The sequence below is a fragment of the Lygodium microphyllum genome, chromosome 9 (genome assembly GCF_053477565.2).
Source record: "Lygodium microphyllum isolate KBCC chromosome 9, Lygodium_microphyllum_v1.1.10, whole genome shotgun sequence".
In the NCBI taxonomy this organism is placed as follows: domain Eukaryota; kingdom Viridiplantae; phylum Streptophyta; class Polypodiopsida; order Schizaeales; family Lygodiaceae; genus Lygodium; species Lygodium microphyllum.
In genome coordinates, this window is record NC_141143.1 from 139,085,123 (window position 1) to 139,091,131 (window position 6,009).

Genomic DNA, 6,009 nt, shown 5'->3' on the forward strand with positions numbered 1-6,009 from the left:
GAAGTTCTGCCACGCACGGAAGAGGTCCCAAAAGGCCTATCTAGTTGTAGTCAAAGAAGAAGAAGAAAATGGAGCAAAGAAAGAAGAAGAAGAAGAAGACCACCAAGAGAAGGACAAACCTCATCAGTCCTTCTATTCAGATAGACTTTTTTAGTTTAGTGTTTCATAGTCCTAATGTCTCAAACATAAACTTGTAAAACTCCTCAGTTATACTTGTACTACAACCTCTATACACTTTGTAAGGCCCCTGCTACAGCCTTTAGATGTTCATCATGTTTGTGGTACCCACACTTAACCTTTTTTGCAACAACCTCTGGTGTTTTTCCATGTTTATGGTGTGCCCATACTTTGCAGGTGTTGCTTTTACTAAATCATCTACACACTTTGTACTTTTGGTTGTGATTGAGGAGGGGTATTGAGATATTTGCAATCACACCTACTTCAGTCCCTTTGTATAGGACAGCTAGGCTAGGAAGATGCAGTCCATTCTAGGAAGAGAGACAAAATCCCATATGCACAGTGGATGTTACTAATGATGTACTTGAACTATCACTTTCATATGATGATAATGCAATAGTACTTGTCTCTTCTATCAAGTGTATGTGTCATTGTTGTCCATACACAAGATTGTGTTTATGAGTTCAAGTATCAATCTTGAAACCTAATTCACTTGTGTAACAGTTGTCTACATTGTCACGTCACCATGAGTTGTGTCTTTATCTTCCATCCTCCATAGCTTCTGCCTTTGCCATTCTCTAGATCCTACATCTTTTACACCCATTTCCCAGCCAATTGGAAAAGCATGTGGATCCTATTAAAGAGTATGATTTGGTTAAAGACCTAGATACCTTTAAACCAAACCTAACATTCCGACAGTTGCTGATGCTAACTCCCAGTTGCCAAAAAAGATTCAAAAGAATCTTGACAAGAAGACGGGAGCTAAGGATTGCTCCTCCAACAACAACCAAGTCTAAAAGAGCCTCAGAACCCATAAAGGAAGTAGATGTGGTTAATACCTTCCTAGATCCTGGAACCCCCAAGATTGGCATATGGATTGAAGGGTGATTTATTTCAGAAGCATTGATTGATGGAGGCTCATCAGTAAAGATAATGATGGATGTGACAATGATGAATCTAGGATTGCAAGGAATGCGATCAACACAATGGCTTATCAGATTGGTAGACCAACATAGAATCAAACCATTGGGCATTCTCCCGTACATAAAGACAACCCTTTCATGAAAGGATTATTGGCTGACATATGTGGTGGTCAAACCAAATTCCTACGGGACCTCATACCCTCTGCTATTGTGAAGAACTTGGCTTTTTGAAGCAAAAGCAAGGATGGATTGGTTCAAAGGGACCCTAGCCCTGGGCACGAGACCCAATAAAGTGGTATTGAAGTTATGTGGATCACAAAACGGAAATGGATCCACGTCCATCAAAGTTGTAACCGACTCCTCTAATGAAGTAACAGATGGTACATCAGGAGATGAAGAGGCTATTAAACAGATCTTTCCCAAGAAAACAAAGACACAGTCCCTAACAGTGGGCACTTTAAGCCAATTACTAAAGGAAGTAAAGTTTGTCTATGGGTGAATACCTCCTTCCTAAACCCGAATTGACTTCTAAAATAGTGAGATAAAAGCATAAATATACTGTTATCCTTGTTACATGGCAGTGCGGAGATAGAGATAGAAATAGAAGCAAAAGTAAAGACAAAATAGAGAGCTTGTTCTTTCTCTTACAGAGCCCCCACAAAGATCGAAACAGAATGTAAAGAGGATAAATGTGATAATGAAGAAGAATATTATGAAAGTGAGCTAGAAGGATCTATCCTACTCACAGAAGGAAAAGATGAGGAAGAACTTCTTGAAGTTCCTGTAGCCTCAGAAGTAACTCATTCCCAACCCAAACTCAAAATCTCAATGATACCTTTTCAGCCTCCCAAAGAGGGAGCTAAGCTGCTACTAAAAGACCACAGTAATTCCACTGCATCATCAAAAGATGAAACCACTCCCTTGAAGGAGTCGGATCTTTTCCCAGAAGTAATCCATAGGAGATTTATTTGTGAAGTGGAAGGTGAAAGGAAATTGACATTCGTGGATGCTAATGGTACTGAACGTCACTTGAAAGTGGGTCTAAATCTTCTAGAAGAGGAACTAGTAGTCTTGCAAGACCTGCTAAAGGAGACCTTAGATATATCTGCATGGTCGTACAAAGATTTAAAGGGGATTGATCCCACAATATGCCAACACCACATTGATCTAGAGCCTGATGCCAAACCTGTAAGGCAAAAAGACAGAGACATATGAGTTCTAATTATTCTATTCTGGTGAAGGCCGAATTATTGAAACTCCTTGAAGTTGAGTTCATTTATCCAGTGGCTAAAAGTGAATGGGTTTTGCCCATTGTGGTAGTGCCCAAAAAGAGCAGCAAACTTTGAATATGTGTGGATTTTTGAAAGTTGAATTCCAAGACGAAGAAGGATCATTTCCCTATTCCATTCACAGACCAATTGTTGGACACAGTGGCAGGTCATGAGCTCTATTCCTTCTTGGATGGATTCAGCGGATATAACCAAGTCCAAATCGTAGAAGAAGACCAATCCAAAACAACCTTCAAAACTGTGAATAGGGAACCTATGCTTATAGAGTGATGTTGTTTGGGCTCTGTAAACACACCTGCTACCTTCCAACGAGTGATGATGGCTACCTTCCAAAATCATTTACATGATTTCATTGAGGTGTATCTCGATGACTTCTGTGTTTATAGCCTGATTCATGAGCATTGGGGACAACAAAAGTAGTGTTTTGATAGATGTCGAGAGTATGGGATTTCTCTCAACCCCGACAAATGTGTCTTTGGTGTCTCATTAGGAGTTCTTTTGGGCCATATTGTCTCTGCACAAGGGATAGCAATAGATCTTGCTAAGATTGAGAAGATTGTTGCCTTGATAGCCCCAACTAACCTTAAGCAATTGAGGGGATTCCTTGGCCATATGGGCAATTATAGAAGATTTATTGCACAGTTTGCGACAAAGGCAACCCCTCTGCATAAGCTTCTAAGGAAAGATGTAGTGTTTATTTGGACAGAAGAATGTGACAAAGCCTTCAGCACTCTGAAGCAGTATTTGATTGAAGCACCCATCCTGTAGCCTCTTGATTAGTCGAAGAAATTCCATGTGCACATTGATGCATCAATTGAAGGTCTAGGTGCAGTTTTATTCCAAAAGGGCCCCTCTAAGTTAGATCAACCAGTCTATTATGCAAGTCGAAAAGTAACGACAGAGAATGGAATTACACAATGACAGATCTTAAATGTCTAGCAATGGTTTTTGCTTTGAAAAAGTTCTGACATTATCTGTTATCGATGCATTTCAAGTTTTATGTGGACCATGAAGCCCTGTCTTTCGTGATGAACAAGGCCGATGTAAAGGGGAGAATGATGAGATGGCTCCTTTTGTTTCAAGAGTTTGACTTTGAAGTGGTTACCAAACCCGGTCGCTCTCATGTTCTAGTCGATCACCTTTTGTGAATCCCTCAAAGTGATGATGAAGAAGAGCAAGATTATCTAAACCTCCCTGATGCTTCCTAGTCGAAATAGTAACCCCATGGTACCCACACATAGCCAACCTCTTGACAACCCAACAATATACTCTTGGCATCTCTAGTAGAGAAAGGAAGAAGCTTCTGTTAGAATCAATCCCCTACACCCTATTAGGCGGTGCACTATACAAGAAAGGCAAATATGAAGTGCTCAGAAGATGTGTTGCAGGAGAAGAAATCAGCATAGTATTGAAAGTATGCCATGATGAGTCATGTGGATGCCACTTTGCAGGAGAAGCAACAGCCAAAAAAGGCTCTGTTAGTAGGATATTGGTGGCCAACCCTCCATAAGGATGCCTATGACTACTATAAGTGATGTGATGTATGTAAACGGATGGGGAAACCCACCAAGACTAGTGCCATGCCACTGCAACCAATCCTTCCCTTGAAGCCAATCAAGAAGTGGGGTATCGACTTCGTAAGTCCAATCAATCTCCCCACTAGACGGAAGCAGAACAAATGCATCTTGGTATGTATGGATTATGTCACCAAGTGGTGTGAAGCTAAAGCTCTGAAGCGGGATGATGGTTATAGTGGCCTTGTTCCTGTAGGAGAACATCATCACCCATTTTGGTAGTCCCCTACAGTTGGTAAGTGAGAGAGGCACTCATTTCATTAATAAGGTCATGGAAGAACTCACAAAGCTATTTAAGATTTGCCATCGCAAGTCCACCCCCTATTATCCCAGAGCCAACAGCCAAGTTGAAGTCACTAATCGCATCCTCTACTCGATCCTAACAAGGACGATTGCCCACATTTCCGATTGGGATGATTGAGTTACAGAGGCCATCTGGGCATACAGAACCTCCCAAAAGGTAGCTACAAGACAGACCCCCTTTCAGTTGGTTCATGGTACAAAAGCAATTTTTCCTGTTGAACTGGAGTTGCCCTCCAAGCGAATGGCTATCAAGGAGCGCTTGGGAGATGCCGAGTCTATGCAATGCCATCTCTTGCACTTGGAATGTCTAGATGAGATCCGTAGGATGGCTCTATAGTGTATGGAAGCCATGCAAGCCCGACGAAAGACCTATCATGACAACTTTATCAAGCACAATGAGTTCAAGGAAGGTGGGAGGTCATTGATAGGATCTAGAATTTATATCATTGATATACTAGGGGCTACAATAGGTATAGAATTTAGGATATAGGGTATATAGCATTTAGTCTCTCGTATTTAGGGAATAATCACAATCTAGGTTCTAGGATTCGGGGTGTAAAGTATATGGATATAGATTTAAGGTATAGAATCTAGGGTGGCGGGCTTAAGGTTTAAAGTCTAGAATTTGAGATAAATCTTAATGTTTAGGATCTACGATTTTGAAAAAAGGGTCAAGTCTTCAATGTATTTAGTGAAGAGTTTAGGGTTTAGGGTTGAGGTTGAGAGTTTAGGATATAAGGCCATGTTGAATTAGGTTAAGAAGATTTGAGACCTAGGCAATTGTATTCTTTTGATGGAGCCTAGGTAGATTAAGCGTCTAAGAGATGAGATTTTTTAGTTTAGTTTCATAACTAGGGTAAATTGGAGTTTTGGGTTTGGGTTCCAAGATCTAAGATTAGGTGTCTATCTATTGGTACTAAGTCTTGCACTATCTAGAATAGGTTTACCTTTCTAGGGAAGAGCCAAAATTAAATTGCTCTTCCAATGAATGGTAACCAAGTTTACAATAATGGATATATGCATTTCCTTCTCACTTGAGATTTGTCATAGAAAATTTTCAAAATGTCTACCTTGAATTTGCATGGCTTCAATGAGCAATTTTGATTTACCATTTCAAATCCATCATCCAAAATTTTTGAGAAAACTAGTAATAAAAAATAGATTAGACTCACAAATGATTCTATAGTCTCCTAAGATTACATAACTATAATCCATATATACTTAAACACTTTCAAATTACAATATCTTTTTTCCAACCAATGCATGAAATCTAGCCGAAGAACCCGTGTCTTTTATATTCATGATCTTATGTACGTATTCTAAAATGTGTGTGATTCTAAAGACTCCTTAGATATACAAGTATGACCCACATATACTTAGACACTTTCAAATTACAATATCTTTTCTCCAACCAATGCATTAAATCTATTGCAATAAATAATCAAAATAAATGTGTCTTTTACTTTTGTAGTCTTATATATGCTCTGAAACATGAACAAAGTCAAAGCACTCAGCTCATACTAAGTAGAGCCAACACTTTCATGGTCGCTCCTCTGATTATGGCCGCACTTGTGGATGGAACCTTTATGGTGGGGGCAATGATGCTCTCTTACCAGAGAGACTACAAACTACTCCTCAACGAAACCCCACCCTAGTCCATTTCTTAGTTTGCCCCTTAGTCTATTATGCAATTCATTTCTCAATCCATTTGTCCATATAGGGCCCTTCACCACACACTGTAGG